We start from the raw sequence: 20,474 nt of genomic DNA on the forward strand, positions 1-20,474 counted from the left end.
TTTTTGTATAAATTTATGTGTGTTAATATAAATAATATTAATTCTTTATATCATTTACAATGTATGAACTTTAATTACATAAGTATTTATTCTGATAGAACATTTTAATTTTTTTCATTCTTTTTCTTTTTTATTTATTTATTTTATTTTTCTTTATTAAGAAATTTTCTACTCACTCCTCATGGTATCCACAGACCCCCCCCTCCTCCCACCCCGTTTATCAATATTTTTAACACTATTCTATTTTTAATTTTTGCTTATTATCAACTTTTTCCCTTTTATTAAAAATAGATTCTTTTCTCATACACTATATCCTGGTTACAGTTTCCCCTCCCTCTACTCCTCCCAGTTCCTCCCCACCTCCCCTCCCATCCAGATCCACTCCCTTTCTGTCTCTCGCTAGAAAAGAACAGGCTTCTAAGAGATAACAAAACATAACAAAATATAACGAGATGAAACAAAACCATCACACTGAAGCTGGACGAGGCAAACCAACAGGAGGAAAAGGCCCACAAGGAAAGATACAAGCATCAGAGACCCACTTGTACACATACTCAAGAGTTCCATAAAACACAAAGTGAAAGCAAGCTACAAGGAACGCAGATGGCCTGGTACGGACTCTTGCAGGCCCCATGCCTCCTGCTTCAGTCTCCCTGAGTTCATGGCAGCCCTGCTCGGTAGATTTAGAGGGACTTGTTCTCCTGGTCTCCTACATCTCCTCTGCCTCCCATAACTCCTTCTGCCTCCTCTTCCTTCCTCAGGGTTCCAGAGACAGGCTGTTTCTATGTAGCCCTGGCTCTCCTGGAACTCGCTATGTACACCAGGCTGGCCTCGAACTCATAGAGATCTGCTCACCTCTGCCTCCCATGTATGCCACCACAGCCAGTGCTTGTATTATTCAATTTAAATGTGTAGTTATGGAGTACTTCATAACTAAACATGCAAAGAGGTGTAGAAAAAAACAGAACACCCAAATTATGGAATACCCAGATTTAGCAGGTGCTAACATCTTCCATATTTGCTTGGCATATTAATTATATTTATGTATCTTCTTGTGTGTCCGTAGTAGTAGTGGAGCTCATATGCCGCAGTCACAGGACAGCTTGTAGACGTTGTTCTCTCCTTCCACAATGTAGGTCCTGGGAATTGAACTCAAGGTTGTCAGGCCTGGTGGCAAGCCATTTTATCAACTGAGCCATCTAGCCAGCCCTCAGATTAAAAATAAATAAATAAATGAAAAATTAGAACTAAAACTTAACTCTTATAAAAATTTGTAAGGGGCTAGAGAGATGGCTCAGAGGTTAAGAGCACTGGCTGCTCTTCCAGAGGTCCTGAGTTCAGTTCCCAGCAACCACATGGTGGCTCACAACCATCTGCAATGAGATCTGGCGCCCTCTTCTGGCCTGAAGGGATACATGCAGCAGAACACTGTATACATAATAAATAAATAAATCTTTAAAATAAAGAAATAAATAAATAATAAAAAAAAAACCAATAAAACAAAACTTTATTTTACTGTTGAACTTATTACCTGACCTTTTTTTTTTCTTTATCAATTAAAAAAAAAAAAGGTCAGTAATGGGTCAGTATGAGAGCTTGGCAAGTCAAGTCCTTTGTTGAACAAGCCTAGTGACAAGAGTTTCATTCTTGGAACTCATGGTAAAAAGAAAACCAACTCGCCGGGCGGTGGTGGTGCACGCCGGTAATCCCAGCACTCGGATTGGATCTCTGTGAGTTCAAGCCCAGCCTGGGCTACAGAGCGAGTTCCAGGACAGCCAGGGCTACACAGAGAAACCCTGTCTCAAAAAAAAAAAAAGAAAGAAAGAAAAGAAAAGAAAAAAGAAAAAGAAAAAAGAAAACCAACTCCAACTCCTATAAGTTGTCTTCTTACCTCCATGCACACACCACAGTACATGCATGCCCACACTAATACACCACATCACAGCTCCTTTCTCTCTCTCTCTCTCTCTCTCTCTCTCTCTCTCTCTCTCACACACACACACACACACACACACACACACACACACACCCCTTAGTTGGTAAGGTGTTTGTCTATAGACACAAAGCCCTGGGTTCAATCCCCACTGCAGCATAAACCTTGGCAGGAGGCAGGCACTCAGCGGTACCAATCATTGAAACAGGGACACAGCTCAGTGGTAGAAGATTTACACAAGGGCCTGGGTTTGATCCCCAGTGACCCACGCCACCCCCCCCCCAAAAGTCAAGAGAAGAGTCAATGGGCAACTGTTTCAACATAACAGTTCTAGGAGGCAGAGAGAGAAACGGAGAAAAGAAAACAGAGATGCTAAGGGAGGGGGTTTCAGGACACCCAGGTGGACTAGAAGAAATGGTGGGGGTGGGGGTGGGGTGGGATAGCGGATCCATATAGAGGGGAAAGCACTGAAGTGAACATTGTGATAGTTTGATTGGCTAAAAAACATTTCTTCTGGGTCAGCGAGATGGCTCAGCAGGTAAGGGCTCCTGTCACCAAACTCAAGACCAGAGTTCAATTTCCAGGACCTACATATGGAAGTATAAAACCAACTCCCCAGGTTGTCCTGATATCTACACACATTCTGTGCCGTGTGTGTGTGTGTGTGTGTGTGTGTGTGTGTGTGTGTGTACATACAGACCGACACACACAGAGACATATGCTTAAATAAATAAGCGCAATTTTAAAAACACACAATTTTTCTTCACCCCAAAGAAGCTGCTTTGTCCCTCAGCTACAGGATGCAGCAGGCAGCCAAAATCAATTTAAATTCAAGCCTGGGAATGGAGACAGGCAATTATGAGCTCATCTTGACCCATAATTCACTTCGCTCTGATCAAGAAACAGTAGAAGGGCTGGAGAGAAAGCTCACTGGTTACGCACACGAGCTGCTTTTCTATAGGACCTGCATTTGATTCTTAGCACCCACATGGTGACTCATAACTGTCTGTAACTACAGTTCTGAGGAGTCAACAGCCTCTTTAGCCTCCACTGACACCCAGCATGCACATGTACACAGAGAGACGCACAGGCAAAACAATAATACTCATTCACATAAAACGTAAAGTAAGTAATTTTAAAAATTAGAAAGTAAAAGAAAGTCGAAACCTAGCAATGCCTGTCACAGCATTCTTATGTCAGAACAGAATGAAGTAAGCTTGATCTGCAGGAGGGAATTCATTCATACTAGTTTAAACTTGGGAAAAACCCCATGGCTGGGGCATTCTAGGTCCTAGAGGGTGATAAGTTTCAGGCCTCTTGAAGTTCGGCCTCTCCCTGTTGCAACAAAGCGAATCAGACCAAATTGGAAAAGCCCAGGCTTCATGGGTAAAGCGCTTCTGGCGTGAGAATGGAAGAAGCACGTCTGTTTCCCTGTTTGCCGGGATGCCGCTTATATACCCTGCGGGAGTGGTCTTGAGCCTCTCCGGAGGAGGAGCTGTGTCTGAGGGGAAAGAGATGGGGAGGGGAGTTGAGGTGGATTTTCCACCAGACTCCTTCCAAACAGGGGAACCTACTGCTGGTCTTTGCTAAACTGACATGTTGCCAAATTGCTACCTAACAATTTTCTTTAGAACTATTTATTTTATGTTATGAGTGCTGTATATGCATGTATATCTGCAGGCCAGAAGAGGGCATCATATCCCATTCTAGAAGGTTGTGAGCCACCAGGTGGGTGCTGGGAATTGAACTCGAGACTTCTGGAAGAGCAGCCAGCACTTTCCACCGCCGAGCCATCCTCCAGCCCACCACATTGGCCGAGTTCTGGGCCAACCAGAGCTACATAATGAAACGTAAAAACACCAACAGCAAACTCTACCAACTCCAAAGGGTGGTATATGACATCTTCTGCAAACCACTTCTGCGTGAAATAAACTGGCGACATCTCCAGGATATGGTGGTACAATCCTGTAATCCTCACACTTGGGAGGTGGAATCAGGAAACCAAGAAGAACAGGAGATTAAGGACCTCCTTGGCTATACAGCAAATGTGAGCTACACGAGGACCTTACTTAATGAAACCCACTACCTGTGAAATTCATAGCTGCTATCTGCTAACATACACGTTATTTATTGATACATAAAAGAATATTTGCAGTAGGCTTTTGTTTTTTCCTTTTTGGTTCTTCAAGACAGGGTTTCTCTGTGTAGCGCTGGCTGTCCCAGAATTCACTCTGTAGCCCAGGCTGGCCTCGGACTCACAGAGATCCTTGTGCCTCTGCTTCCCAAGTGCTGGGATTAAAGGCGTGCGCTACCACAACTCCGCTCACATTAGGCTTTTATTCTTTTAAAAGATTTTATTTTGGGGGCTGGAGAGATGGCTCAGAGGTTAAGAGTACCAACTGCTCTTCCAGAGGTCCTGAGCTCAATTCCCAGCACCCACATGGTGGCTCACAACCATCTGTAATGAGATCTGGCGCCCTCTTCTGTATACATAATAAATAAATAAATAAAAGATTTTATTTTTATGTTTCAGAATGTTTTGCCTACATGTATTTTGAGTGTTCCACATGCGTGCAGTGCCCTCAGAGACCAGAAGTGGGCACTGGATTCCTTGGAACTGGAGTCTAATCTGGTTGTGAGCCACTATGTGGGTGCTGGGAACTGAACCCAGGTCCTCTGGAAGAGCAGCAAGTACTTTAGATGCTGAGCAATCTTCCCAGCCTCACATTATTAGGCTTTTGAAAGAAACAGTGAGTTAATTCTACATAGTGACAGAGGAGAAAGGAAGGAAGCAGTATGGCAGGAAAAAAACATGTTCCAAGGCAAGAATGGTTACTATGGTAACTGCCCTCTTAACCAAGGCAAGAATGGTTACTATAGCAACAGTCCTTTAAGTTTTGTTTTTTTTTTGTGTTCTACTTTTATTTTTCTGAGACAGGGTCTCATGCATCCCAGGCCAGTCACAAACTCAGTCAGGATGATGTAAGTCTCTGGTCGCACTGCCTCTAAGTCCCAGTGCTGGGATTGCAGGCCTGCATCACCACACCCAGCTTCATGTGGCGCTGGATCAAACCCAGGGTTTCATAAAAGCCAGGCAAGCGCTCCACCAACTGAGCTACACCCCTATTCCCATTTTCAAAAAGGTTTTTTAAAAATGTAAGTATGGTCACACCTAAAATTCTAGTACTTGGGAAGTGGAGACAGGAAATTCAGAAAGGGTTCAAAATCATCACTGGCCACCTAGAAAGTCTGAAGCCAATCTGGTCTATATAAGATGTTATATCAGTAAATAAATAATTTTTTTTTTTTTTTTTGCTGTAAGATCTATATAAAGTATAGAACAGTAAAAAGAGTGCCCCCTCAACTTCCTCTGTACCTTTTATCCAGCACAATCATAGGACTCAAAGTTATTAGAAATGGAGGAGGGCTGGAGAGATGGCTCAGAGGTTAAGAGCACTGGCTGCTCTTCCAGAGGTTCTGAGTTCAATTCCCAGCAACCACATGGTGGCTCACAATCATCTGTAATGTGCTCTGGCGCCCTCTTCTGGCCTGCAGGGATACATGCAGGCAGAGCACTGTATACATAAAAAATAAATAAATAAATCTTAAAAAAAAAAAAAAAGAAAAAGAAATGGAGGAAACTGCACCTATTTTATTTGAGAATGGACAGAATGATAACTCCTCAAATTCCTCCTTCCCACCCTCCATGCAGCACCAATACAGTTTCTGGCCTTGACTTCAGCTCCAGGGCCCAACTCTGATTACCCTTATCCAGTAACAGCAATCCCTCCTCTGAACCAGTCTGTACAAGCATTCTTGCCTGACAAGTGGTCTACATATGGAACAATACCTCCAACAAACATGAAGTAAAGCCAAATGATAAAAGCAACTTTACCATACATAAATACTCAACATTTCCTCATTATTTAAGCTAGCTGCCTCAGAATTTTTATTAACACAGACAGAAGCAACTTTAATTAATATTTACTAGTTAACTGATCAATTAACATTATGATGCTGATGACGATTTGGGAGCTTTAAGACAGATTCTGGCTGTATAGCCTACACTGGCCTGGAACTTGCTATGTAGCCTAGGCTAGACTGGCCTCATACTTGAGATCTGCTGCCACAGTCTTCCCAGTATTGAAATGTTTAGAGATAATTATCCAAATCTTCCGTATGTAAGACAGTTTTTTTGTTTGTTTGTTTGTTTGTTTTTGTTGTTTCTTTTTGGTTTTTCGAGACAGGGTTTCTCTGTGCAGCTTTGTGCCTTTCCTGGAACTCACTCTGTAGACCAGGCTGGCCTTGAACTCACAAAGATCCGCCTGCCTCTGCCTCCCCAGTGCTGGGATTAAAGGCATGCTCCACCATGCCCGGCAACAGTTTTAAAAAGAGAAATTCAGGGGGTTGGGTATTTAGCTCAGTGGTAGAGCACTTGCCTAGCAAGTGCAAAGCCCTAGGTTTGGTCCTCAGCTCCAGTGGTGGTGCAAACCTTTAATCCCAGCACTCAGGAGGCAGAGGCAGGCGGTTCTTTGTGAGTTCAAGGCCAGCCTGGTCTACAGAGTGAGTTCCAGGAAAGGCGCAAAGCTGCACAGAGAAACCCTGTCTCGAAAAACCAAAAAAAAAAAAACAACAAACAACAACAAAAACAAAAAAAGAGAAATTCAGGAAAAAAAAAAGAGAGAAGAAATCAGGAGCATAGGTTTTAAAAGTCAAATTTAACTGATATGGAATGGAGGAACTCTGGTTTTTTATTCATTCTTTCAATTCCTACTTCTCTTTTTAATTGTTTAAAAATAAAAGAGGAAAAGAAGACAGGGAAGAATTTTAGAAAACTCTTTATAAAAATGCTCAGGAATAATAGCCCCCTGGTGCTAAAGAAAAAAGAACAACAAAACAAGCGACTGAAATGACATGTTTTTAAAACTTTACATAGAATTCCATCTGTTAAGTTTCTGAATATTCCAACAATACATACATACTTTTGACTATCTGATATTGTCAACATGGTTCAAAATTCAAGACTCCACATCTATTGTTTTGGAATATTTATATCTTCAAGCCTCTTTCTTTTCCCAGGAGGCAGTAAACGTTACCAGTTTCTTACAAATACTTTCAGAAACTGTCATCTTGAAGTTTAATGTAAATATTGCAGGGAAGTATTTTTAGCTCAATAAAAACCTGCCAGTGTGTTACAACAAAAAGCAATAGGTTTACAAAACAACTGTTTTAGTTTCAAGCCCTCTCTGCCACAATAAGCAAACAGCACAAAAGAATCCTCCTTCCCAATGCCCAAATAAAATCTCAACAACTTCCCCTAATTCTCAGGCCTGAAGAAGTGAAGTGAGCTGAGGAGTAGATAGGGAGCCTCAGAAAACTCAGGCATAAACACTCAGGCTGAGCTCCTGGTAGGGACTGCAAAGGTTGCTGTTTCTTTAATTAAGGTCCTCAGGCAAAGTGTGAGAAATGAGAAGCAGTTCTCTGAAAGGAATGGCCTGGGACTTGGCAGAGTAGGACATGGCACAGGGCATTTCATAGGATCTCAGCTGAGACACTGGAGTCCTAGCTGAGATTTTGCCAATGGAAGAGATGCATGTCATATCTGGGTCAGATGGTGAAGGGTTAAGAGATAAGACTTGTCCACCTTCTCTTTGTCTTCCTGCTAGTTGGTCACAGGGGACTTCAGGACAAAAATGGCAGAGCCAGAGATGAAAGGAGGCTATGTCTTCTCAACACAGCCCCAGAGAAAGCATAAATCTACACTGAATTGTTACCAGTTCATCATTTGAACATATATATAAAATGTGGTTTAAAAAAAAGCCTATTCTCCAAATTATAATCAGTCCAACTTTTTAAAAATTTTTTATTATTTATGTATTTTATTTTATTGAGACAGGGTTTCTCTGTATATCCCTGTCTGTCCTGGAACTCACTCTGTAGATCAGGCTGGTCTCGAACTCACAGAGATCCACATGCCTCTGCCTCAGCGTGCTGGGATTAAAGGTGTGCACCACCACCGCCCGCTTGGCCGCATTCCAACTTTTAATACTGTGCATTACTTAAAGTAATTTGGACCTGAGGCTGAAGAAACGCTGGGCAAGGGAGCACAGGCTTATCATCTCCATGTTGGAGAAGGCAAACCAGAAAGATCCTTGGGCCCACGGGCCAAGCAGCCAGGCCAGCTGAATCAGTAAGCTCCAGGCCAATCAGGGACCCTGTGTCAAAGCAGGTGGTTGGTGTCTCTGCGGACACTGAGGCTATCTTCCTCTAGCCTTCAAGTGTAAATGCACACACGTAAGCACCCTCATAAACATTCCTGCACACAGACAGACAGACAGACATCCATTTTTAAAGAGTGAAACTCAAACTTTCAAAAGCTAAAAGCCTGGGTTTCAGGATGTAGCTCGGTTGGTACAATGCTTGCCTACCACAAGACCTTAAATCCCTAACATCATATACACCTGATGAGGTGGCTCACATCTGTGACTCCCCAGCATTCAGGAGTAGAGGTAGGAGGATCCAAAACCTAAGGTTAGCTTTAGACATATATCGAGTTTTAGTCCAGCCTAGGTAACAAGAAAGCATGTCTCAAAACAAAACAAAAATAAAATTTAAAACCCTCCTAACACTAAATAGCTGAACTGGTGGTGCTGGCACATGCCTGTGAACCCCCACACTCCAGAAGCTGAAGCAAGTTCCCAATCAGCTCGGGATACCCGGAGACCCCGCCTTAAACAAGCCAATGGAAGCAAAATCCTTAACACCTAACCAGAGTCTATTCCTGCTCTCACAGTCTCTTATCCTCCCTCCCTCCCTCCCTCCCTCCCTCTCTCCCTCCCTCCCTCCCTCCCTCCTTCTGACTTACTGAATCCAACTTAAACTAAATACATTTCTTTTTAATATAATGTTTCTTAGAAAAAGTGTGTAACAGTAGGGGTGGAGGTGGTGCACGTCTTTAATCCCAGCACACAGGAGGCAGAGTCAGGCAGATCTCTGTGAGTTCAAGGCTAACCTAGTCTACAGAGTGAGTTCCAGGACAGTTAAGGCTACTACACAGAGAAACCCTGTCTCGAAAAACCACCACCACCACCTCCAATAATAATAATAATAACATACTATCCCACCTTAATGAAAAAAGATTGTTTATATTAGGCTGGTCTCAAAGTTGCAAGGATGCCCTTGAAATTCTGATGCTCCTGCCTTTAAGTCTCTAATGCTGAGAAACACAGATGTGGGCCATTACAAGCCGATCATGCACAGCTACCAGCAGAACTACACCATCAGCACACAATGAAGTTACTTCTATTCATGCTCATGCATCCTGTCTGATTCATGCACAAGAACATACGTACCTCAAGTACCCAGGAAGACGTCTGCAATGTGTACAGGCGTGTGAGTGTGTATGTGTGTGTCTGGTATGCATATGTGCGTGTAGGTACACAAGCATGTGTATGCTGTGTGCAGAAGCCTGAGGTCAGCTTCAGGAGTCTTCCTCAATTACTCTCCACCTTACTCATTGAGGCAAGGGCTCTCAGTTGAACCAAGAATTATGCACTTTGCTAGTCTAGGAAGTCAGCTTATTCTAAGGGCTGGAATCACAGGGCCTATGCCATGTCCCACTGGCTTTTATGTGGGTCCTGGGACTCTGATCTGCCCTCACACCTGCGTAGCAAGTGCTTTATCCAATGAGCCATTACGCTAGCCCTGAATTCTACTTTTTTGAGACAAGGTCTCATGTAGCCCAGGTTGGCTTCGAACGCACTATGTAGTCAAGAATAATGTTGACTTTTTGATTCTCCTGGTGTTCCCTCTAGATTACAGGGCATCAGGGGAATACTACCATGCCAGGCTTAAATATAACAATCCCAAGTATGATTATGTCCGTTCTACCAATGAGAAAAGCATGGCCAATATATGGCAGAGCTGTTTTCTGAATTTAAACCTTTGTGTTCCCAAGCCCATGCTCTTAACTCCTACACAACACTGTTGCTGTTAGCATTTTAAAATTAGGTGTACTATGCTGCCTCTATACAAGCATGCACCTCATTAATTTTTTAAAGAGGAAACACTAGCAGAGCACTTGGAAACAGTAGCTTCTAATGCCTAATGTCATGTACTTGCACCCAGGTCAGTGGCAACCCTGGAAAATCTCATGGTAGCTCTATAGCGGACATTGAAGAAGCTTAATACTTACCCCACGTACCTCACGACAACTTATCTGAAGCAAAACACACAGGTACAGCTTAGGAACCAGGGTAGGAGCATTTCAGAATTAGTGGGAGGCTGAATGGGAATGACCACTCACACACATTAGCAGTATATCTTGTAGGATGACTAGCTCAGGATAAAAAGCATACTTTAGCTCAACTTTAGAACCCTTCCCGGAAAGTATGCCAACAATTTAACAAAATCTGTGTGTATGCTTTAAATGAACAAGGAACTGGCTTTAAAACAATTACCAAGGAACCATTTGGTTAAAACTGGGAAGAAGTGCTGAATATTGAGTGGAAAGTATGCTAAACTGACATCTGCTACAATTCCAATATAGTTTTAAATTTCACATTCATTAATGACTGGGACTTAATGCCTTTGTAAATTAATCTAGCTTAGTGAAACTCAATATGCTATTTTTATTCACATAAATGTTCAAGATACTGGGAGTGGAGAGATGGCTCAGTGGGTAAGAGCTTGAACTCTCTTCCAAAGGAACTGAGTTCATTTCCCAGCACCCATGCTGAGTGGTTTCCAACTGCCCATACTTCAGGAAATAGATGCCTCTGGCACCCATGAACATTAGTACTCACAGGCACACACTCAAGTGTTCTCTCTCTGTCTCTGTCTCTGTCTCTCTCTCTCGTGCACGTGCCTCTACCACACATTCAAAAATAGAAATAAAAACATTAAAATATATTTTTTTTAAAAAAAGAAAATGCTCAAGATACTCGTTACAGCAACCTATGGATCCCATGCATTAAACATAATATAGGAAAAACACGATTTTTTGTTTGTTTTTGAAATAGGATCTTTCTATGTAACCCTGGCTGTCCTAGAACTCTCTGTGTAGATCAGGCTGGCCCCACACTCAGAAAACAGCCTGTCCCTGCCTCCCCAGTGCTAGGATTAAAGGCATGCACCACCACACCCTGCAAAAAGCAGGGTTTTTTTTGTTTTTTTTTTTTTAGCTGGGGATCAAACCCAGGGCCTTGTGCTTGCTAGGCAAGCACTCTACCACTGAGCTAAATCCTCAACCCAAAATCACAGTTTTTAAGGTACAGGATTTTTCCCATCCAAGAGAAAAAAAAAGAAACTGGGAAAATAGCAAACACTTTCTCATACAATGCAAGATTATCTTTTGGGTTACAGCTATAACATTAGAATAACCTTTAAAAGAAACAAACACAAGCAGGCATGGTGGCACACATGCCTTTAATCCCAACACTCAAGAGGCAGAGGCAGGCGGATCTCTGAATTCTGCCAGCATGGTCTATGTAGTGAGCTCCAGGACAGGCAGAGCTACACAGAGAAACCCTGTTTCAAAAAGCCAAAAAGAAAAGAAATAAGAAACAGACACAATGGGGCAGGAGAGATGTCAGAGGTTAATGACCACTTGTCACTCCTGCAGAGGACCTGGGTTCGGTTCCCAGTGCCAGCAGTGGTTCAAAAAATCATCTGTAACTCTAGCTTTCGAGGATCCCATGCTTTCTCACTTCTGCAAAATCCAGGCATTCACATGATACACATAAATGCAAGCAGGCAAAACACTCATATGCACAAAATAAAATAAATCTACATTTTTAAAAATTTCCCAATAACATCCCAAGATGTCCAGTTTCTCAAGTAATTCTTCCCTGTGAAAGTTGCCCTTAACAGGAAGTTGACAAATGCCCAGCTTCTTCCAATGAACTGCTTTCGTTTCCAGAACAACCAGCTGAGTAACCAAACAAAGAGAAACCAAGCTACCCAGTCAAAAGCTGTCTTAATTTAGAACAGAAGTACTACATGTTTACTACTCCTAATTCTGAAAAGATGCTTTTAAAATTAAGCAAATGCTGTAGCATGAATCTTAGAAGGTCTTACTAATAAAAACAAACCTGGGGCCAGGTACTGGGGTGACCGCTGGAAGATCAGAGAAGCAGAACAAGCCACAGCTTCCTCACCTTGCCAACTCCTCAGCTGATCCTGTTTCCTCTGACTGGAAGCCTCTGAGTCCTCATCCAAATAGATCTCAACTGAACTGCTGCTCGAAAGCCTAAACGCTTAACCAGCTCTAGTTCCTGGTTTTCATGCTTTATATACCTTTCTGCTTCCTGCCCTCACTTCCTGGGATTAAAGGCGTGAGTCACCATGCCTGGCTGTTTCCAGTGTGGCCTTGAACTCACAGAGATCTGGATGGATCTCTGCCTCCCAAGGGATAGGATTAAAGAGGGTATTTTCTGTTCTGTTCTCTGATCCCAGATAAGTTATTAGGGGTGCACAATATTTTGAGGAACACAATATCACCACAAAAAAAAAGTTTCGGTGTATGTGCCCATGAGTGGGTATCCACACTTGAGTGCATATGCCCACAGAGGTCAGACAAGGGAGTTGGGCGCCCTGAAGTTGGAATTACAGAAAGATGTGATCCACCTGATGTGGGTGCTATGAAATGAAGTCCCCTGGAAGAAGAACATAAGCTCTAAACCACTGAGCCATCTCTGCAACCCCTTAGAAATTTTTAGTCAAATAATTAACTGTTAAATGTGAAAATAAAGATATTTCATAGGAAAAAAGAAAAAAAAACTTCACCACCCCAAAGAAATCCCAAAGAAGAATGATTCCATGTTCCACAGGTCTCCATGAGGAAAGAACAAGGCCTGTATCACCGAAGGAAGAGCACATAGTGAAGCCTACTTGGCTAAGGCAGGCAGTACCTGTTGGAACTGAGAATGGGCATGGCCAATGAGAAAAACTGTGGCCGTGCGGCATACAAGATGAAACAGCCCGAAGCCCAAGGAATCTAAAGTCTACAGTAGACTAAGGTAACTATAGTAACAAAGAGCCCACACCTGACTAGACTTCACAAACTGACAAGAGTATTTAAAGGTGTTCATTCCCCAGGGTAAATACTCTGCTATTCTACACACTGTGTCCAGAATTTACTTTTAAAGAGAAACGGAGTCTTATGTGATGGCTCAGTCCTCTAATCCCAGCATTTGGCATAGAGGCAGGAGGATCGGAGTTCAAGGGTAACTATCCTAGTTGTTATATTGCTGTAATAAGACACCATGAGCAACACAATTCTTAGGAGAAAGAAAGAGTTTATGGGGGCGGGAGGCTTACAGTTTCAGAGGGGGAGTGTGATGATATATTACTGATATATTATTTGATATTACATATCAAATAAAGTTTGCCTGAGGATCAGAGGACAGAGCCAGCCACTAGATTAAACATAGAGGCCAGGTAGTCCCAGTGGTGGCACACACCTTTACTTAGAAGTCACACGCCTTTAATTCCAGCACTTGAGATCTCATGCCTTTGCTACCAGTATTTGGGAAGCACACAGGCCATTAATCCCAGCACTAGGAAGGAAGTGGAATGGCAGGGCAGAGAAAGGTCTATAAGGTGTGAGGAGACAGGAACTAGAGCTCTTCAGCTGAGGACTCGGAGGCTTTCAGTTAGAGGATTCATGGAGATAGGCTCTTGCCCTCCATTTGGCCTGAAGATTTGGTAGTGGTGAGAAGTTTCTCTAGTGGCTTGTTCCTTTGTTTCTCTACTATTTCAGCATTTACCCCAGTATCTGGCTTCAGGTTTTTATTATAGGACAATTTATTCTTGCAACAGGTGAGTCCATTATTCATGGTGGGGAGCAGGAGGGAAGGCATGGCACTAGAGCAGTAGCTACGAGCTAGATCCACATGTACTAGGCAGAAAGAAAGCTAGCTGGCAATGGCATGGACTTCTGAAACCTCAAGGCTCACCCCAGTGACACACCTCTCCAACAAGGCCACACCTCCTAGTCCTTCCCAAACCAGTTCCACCAACTGGGAACCAAGCATTAAAATATATGAGCCCATAGGGGACCATTCTCATTCAAACCGTGACACCAGCCTTGGTTATACATCAAGTCTGAGGCCAGCAGTGCTATATGAGAAAGAAAGAAGAAAGAAAGAGAGAGAGAGAGAGAGAGAGAGAGAGAGAGAGAGGGAGGGAGGGAAGGAAGGAAGGAAGGAAGGAAGGAAGGAAGAAAAGAAGGAAGGAAGAACAGAAAAAGAAAGGGGTAGACCACATGTCCTAGTTTTGATCTATACCACAGCATAAAACAGAGCATTGTGTAGGATGCCTATAATCCTAGCCCTCAGAAGTTCAACATCAGCCAATCCAGCCAAATAAGCAGATCTTCACCTCTCCCTCCATTCCTCCAAGTTGAATCCCCCAGTCTCATCACCAGCTCTGTAAGGACCACCACCTGCTAAGGACTCTCCTCACTCACTGCCCCCATTCTCAGGGGATTAGTAAAGCACCCTGATTTCCTCTTTCCCATGGACTTCCTTAGTACCTCCACCTCAGCTCATTCCTATTCCCGAGTGTGCTGGAAGATCTCTTTCTGTGCGCTGTGAATATATGTTGTTCTCACTGGTTAATAAATAAGCTGCTTTGGCCTATGGCAAGGCAGCTTAGAGGCAGGCGGGAAATCCAAGGAGAGAGATAGGAAAGAGAAAGGCTGAGTCTAATGAAAGGCCAGCCCACTGCCCAAGGAGCAACATGCCAGCAGACGGTTAATGCCACAGCCATGTGGCAAAACACAGATTAATAGAAATAGGTTACTTTGAGATGACAGAGCTAGCTAACAAGAAACTTAAGCCACTGACTGTAGCGTTTGTAATTAATATAAGCCACTGAGTGATTATTTTATTAGCAGCTGCAAGTCTGCAGGGCTGGTGGACACAAGAAAACTCCCAACTACACAAGTGTAAGTGCCTAAGTACCTACTGTCTTAGTTAGGTAGGGTTTTATTCCTGTGAATAGATGCCATGACCACAGCAACTTTTTCCCCCCAAGACAGGGTTTCTCTTTCTCTGTGTAGCTTTGCGCCTTTCCTGGAACTTGAGCTGTAGACCAGGCTGGAACTCACAGAGATCCACCTGCCTCTGCCTCCCGAGTGCTGGGATTAAAGGTGTGTGCCACCACCACCCATAGCAACTCTTATAAAAGAAAACATTTAATTGAAGCTGGTTTACAGGATCAGAGTTTTAGTACATTATTGTCACAGCAGGAAGCATGATGGCATGCAGGCAGATGTGGTGCTCGAGAAGCAGCTGAGAGTTTTACATCTAGATCAGCAGGCGGCAGAAAGAGAAAATGACACTGGGCCTAGTTTGAGCTTCTGAAACCTCAAAGCCCCCCTGTGACACACTTCCTCCAACAAGGCTACACCTCCAATAATGCCACTCCCTATGAGTCTATGGGGGCCATTTTAATTCAAATCACCATACCTAAAAACACATTTTACCACTGGGCGGTGGTGGCGCACGCCTTTGATCCCAGCACTTGGGAGGCAGAGACAGGAGGCCAGCCTGGTCTACAGAGCGAGTTCCAGGACAGGCTCCAAAGCCATGGAGAAACCTTGTTTTTGTTTTTGAAAACTGGCACAAAAACAGGCATGTTGATCAAGAGAATCAAACTGAAGACCCAGATATAAATCCACATAGACACCTGATTCCTGACAAAGAAGCCAGAAAAAAGATAGCATCTTCAACAAATGGTTCTGCAAATAGAAGAACCCAGTTGGGCAGTGGTGGCGCACTCCTTTAATCCCAGGACTGGGGAGGCACAGGCAAGAGAATCTCTGTGAGTTCAAGGCCAGCCTGGTCTACAGAGCTAGTTCCAAGACAACCAGGGCTGGGTTGGGTATTTAGCTCAGTGGTAGAGTGCTTGCCTAGCAAGTGCAAGGCCCTGGGTTTGGTCCTCAGCTAAAAAAAAAAAAAAAAAAAAAAGGACAACCAGGGCTATTACACAGAGAAACCCTGTCTCAAAAAAAGAAAAAAGAAGAATCCAAATATATCCATACTTATTATCTTTATCTTGCACAAACTCAATTTCAAATGGATCAAAGACCTCAACATAAAACCAGATACACCAAACCTGATAAAAGGAAAAGTGGGGAATATCCTGGAACTTAGTGGCACCAGAAGACTCTGAGCAGAACACCATCAGCACAGGCACTAAGATCAACAATCAATACACAGGACCTCATGAAAACAGAGAAGCTCGCTAAGTTTCTGCATGGCAAAGGACACCATCATTTGTATAAAGCAGCAGCCTACAAGATTTTTACCAACTACATACCCAATAGATGGCTAATATCCAAAATACATAAAGAACTTAAAAAACTAGTTATCAAGAAAACAAATAACTCGATTAAAAAAATGGGCTACAGATCTAAACAGACAGTTCTCAAAAGAGGAACTCAAATGGCTGAGAAACACTTTTAAAAAAATGATCACCATGCTTAACCATCAGAGAAATGCAAATCAGAACTACTTTGAAATTTCATCTTACACCCATCAGAATAGCTAACATCAATTTAAAAAAAGTGACAGTTCATGCTGGAGAGGATGTGGAGTAAAGGGAAATCTCATCCATTGCTGGTGGGAGCACAAACTTGTACAGCCACTATGGAAATCAGTATGGCGGTTCCTCAGGAAGATGGGAATCGATCCAACTCAAGATTCAGCTACACCACTCTTGGGCATATACCCAAAGGATGCTTCACCCTACCACAGAGACACTTGCTCAGCCATTTTCATTGCTGCTCTATACATAATAGCCAGAAATTGGGACCTACATGTCCCTCAACAGAAGAATGGATGAAGAAAATGTGGTACATTTACACAATGGAGTATTACTCAGCCTTTAAAAAGAATGAAATCAGCCAGGCGGTGGTGGCGCACGCCTTTGATCCCAGCACTCGGGAGGCAGAGGCAGGCGGATCTCTGTGAGTTCAAGGCCAGCCTGGTCTCCAAAGCGAGTTCCAGGAAAGGCGCAAAGCTACACACAGAAATCCTGTCTGGGGGGCTGTGAGGGGGTGGGAGATGAAATCATGAAATTCACAGGTAACTGGATGGAACTAGAAAAAAAAATCATCTTGAGTGAGGTAATCCAGACCCAGACAGAGAACTATGGTATGTATCCGTTTATATGTGGATATTAGCTGTTAAATCAATGATAACCAAGCTACAATCCATTGAATCACAGAAGTTAGGTATAGAGTAAGGGACTATGGGGAAACAGAATAGTTAGTTATGATTGGATGGGAGTGTGGGGGCTGAAACCAGAGGACAAGTTGTGGGGAATATGGGGAGAGACAGCTAAAATTAAGGGCTATATGAAGGACATTATGAAAATCTAATACAACAGAAGTTTCCTAAAAGACATACATATATGAAGGTGATTTAAATGAAATCGCAAAAAAAAAATGGGGGAGACAGGGCCCCACCTGGATATCTCTTGTCACCAAATAAAACTTCTATCCTTGGGATTGGGTTACATCTAATTGAGTTGTTGTCCAAACAACTTGGCTGTTGCCAAGACTCTAGGTTGTTTCTGCACAAACTGACAGCAGGCCCCACACTAAAGACAACACCTATACAACTCACTGAACATGGAGACATCGAGCTGGTGTCTACAAAGCGAAGATTCCTATGTTCCAGCATCTTTGATACTGGAAGGTATTCTGTATGCTACCTAAAGTGAAACGTAAACACCAAGCCAGTCACAAAACCTTGGATTGACAATGGTGCCCTGCCTGCAAGATAGGCTACTGGTAATGGTGGCACAAAGCTACAAAGCTTGTAGGAGTAACCAACAAATACCTGATGTATTAGTCAGGGTTCTCTAGAGTCACAAAACTTATAGAATGGAGTGTGTGTGTGTGTGTGTGTGTGTGTGTGTGTGTGTGTGTGTATGTGTGTGTAATTTATTGAAATGACTTACAGGCACCAGTCCAGCTAATCCCACAATGACTAGCTGTGAACAGGAAGTCCAAGAATCTAGTAGTTGGTCAGCCCCATGAGGCTGGGTGTCTCAGCTGGTCTTCTGTATATGCTGGAGACCAGAAGAAGTAGGCTCCAATGCCAGTGAAGAAATGGATGTGCTGACAAGGTGAGGGCAAGCAGGCGGAGAGCCAGAGCTTCCTTCTTCCATGTCCTCATATAGACTTCCAGCAGAAGGTGTGGCCCAGGTCAAAGGTGTATCTTCCTACCTCAGAGGTCTGGACCAGAAGTGAGTTCACCCACTCCAAACCAAGCAGAAAATCTCTCACAGGTATGTTCTCCATATCTGGATTGTAGTTCATTACAGATATACAAGTTGACAAGAATAGCCATCACACCTGATTTGACTTAAGGCCCACTCCACAAGATGGAACCGTTTGGATGACCAAAAACCTGAGACTAGACAGTCTAGGCACCTAGGGTAAAAGCAAATATTACTGGTCTTTAAAAAAAAAAAAGTAGCAATAAAATGATTCCTAATGACCTCCTATATCCTCAGTGCCTTGCTCAGCCACCATCATTGAACTTCCTCCTGTGGCAGATGGGAGCAAATACAGAGACGCGGCTAGACATTACACAGAGAACGAGACCTTGGAACACTCATCCCTAAAAGGAGATGTCTCCATCAAATCCCCTCCCTTCAGAGCTCAGGGAACCCCAAGGAAGACACAGAAAAGTGTAAAAGCCAGAGGGGATGGATGACGCCAAGAAAACACAAAGCCTTCTAAATCATCATGATCTACGCGCATATGAACTCAGAGACTGGAGCAGCATGCCTGCATGGATCTGTATCATGTCCTTTGCATATATATTCCGGTTTGGTGTTTTTCTGGGACCCCTGAGCGTGTGTCTGTTTCTTTTTTTATTATTATTATCTTTTTTATAATTTATTTATTTTTATTTCATGTACATTGGTGTTCTGCCTGCATGTATGTCTGTGTGAGGGTATCAGATCTTGGAGTCACAGACAGTTGTTGGCTGCCATGTGGATGCTGGGAATTGAACCCAAGCTGGAGTTATGGGATATTTGTACACTGTGAAGATGTATTTTTGTGACTGGTGTAATAAAAAGCTGAACAGCCAATAGTTAGTCAAGAGAGATAGGCGGGACTTCTAGGCAGGGAGAGATGCTAGGAAGAAGGTGGAGTTGCCAATTAGACTTTGAGGAAGCAGGACCAGCAGTACAGAGTAAAGGTAGCCAAGCCATATAAAAAAAAAAGTAGATTAAAAAATATGGGTTAATTTATGGGGCTAGGGAGATGGATCAGTGGTCAAGAGCACTGGCTGCTCTTCCAGAGGTCCTGGGTTCAATTCCCAGCCCCTACATGGCAGCTCACAGCTGTCTGTAACTCCAGTTCTAGAGGGTCTGGCACCCTCACACAGACATACATGCAAAACACCAATGCACATAAAAATAAAAATAAAAATCTTGAAAAATAAAGCAAAAAAAAAAAAAAAGTTTAATTTAAGTTATAAGAACCAGTTAGGGCCAGGCGGTGGTAGCGCACGCCTTTAACCCCAGCACTCGGGAGGCAGAGGTAGGTGGATCTCTGTGAGTTGGAGGCCAGCCTGGTCTACAGAGCGAGTTCCAGGAAAGGCGCAAAGCTACACAGAGAAACCCTGTCTAGTAAAACCAAAACCAAAAAAAAAAAAAAGAACCAGTTAGGAACAAGCCTAAGCTAAGGCTGAGTTTTCATAATTAATAAGTCTACATGTCATTTTTTTGTGAGCTGGCAGCCCAAAGAAAAATCTGTCGATAGCCCAATCTCTGTTTCTTGTGCCTTCTCTTGGGTTCTTTTCCTTCTGTTTATTTTGCCCAGTTCCAATGTATTAGTTTTTATTTTTGTCCCTTAGAAGCCCGTTTGTCTGCTAATGAGACACACACATTGTGGACACAGATGGGAGGAGAGGTGGGAAGGAACTGGGAGAAGGGGAGGGAGATAAGCCGGTAATTAGGATGTATTGTGTGAGAAAACAAAATCTACTTTCAGTGAAAGAAGAGAAAAGGAAAAAGAAGTTTAAGGTCTGTGTCAGCTCCATAGTAAGTGCAAGGGCAACCTAGCCTAACTGAGAACCTATCTCAAAGGCAGGGGTTGGGGTGGGGGCCATAAGATGGCTCAGAGAAGAAAGACCCTAGCCACATAAGCCCAGCACCCTAAGCTCCATCTCAGGGGTCCACACAAAGGTGGGAGGGAACGGGCTCCATGTTTCCTCTGACCTCCCAGTGTGCAATGGCACACAAGGCCCCGCTGAATAATAAGAAATGAAACTGGGGGCTGGAGAGATGGCTCAGAGGTTAAAAGCGCTGACTGCTCTTCCAAAGATCCTGAGTTCAATTCCCAGCAACCACATGGTGGCTCACAACCATCTGTAATGAGATCTGGCGCCCTCTTCTGTACATAATAAATAAATAAATAAATCTTAAAAAAAAAAAGAAACTGTACATGAAAGAAAAAATTTTAATTGATTACAAGAAATAAGTATCATCTTTATTTTTATCTAACACCCAA

General features: G+C 43.1%; 1 protein-coding gene across 1 annotated transcript in view; it reads right to left on the reverse strand.

Moving 5' to 3' along the window:
• Wdr89 (WD repeat domain 89) overlaps window positions 1-20,474 on the reverse strand; it is a 43,144-nt gene that overhangs the window by 5,896 nt on the left and 16,774 nt on the right. The window lies entirely within an intron of this gene.

Source organism: Onychomys torridus, chromosome 14 (genome assembly GCF_903995425.1).
Source record: "Onychomys torridus chromosome 14, mOncTor1.1, whole genome shotgun sequence".
Classification (NCBI taxonomy): Eukaryota; Metazoa; Chordata; class Mammalia; order Rodentia; family Cricetidae; genus Onychomys; species Onychomys torridus.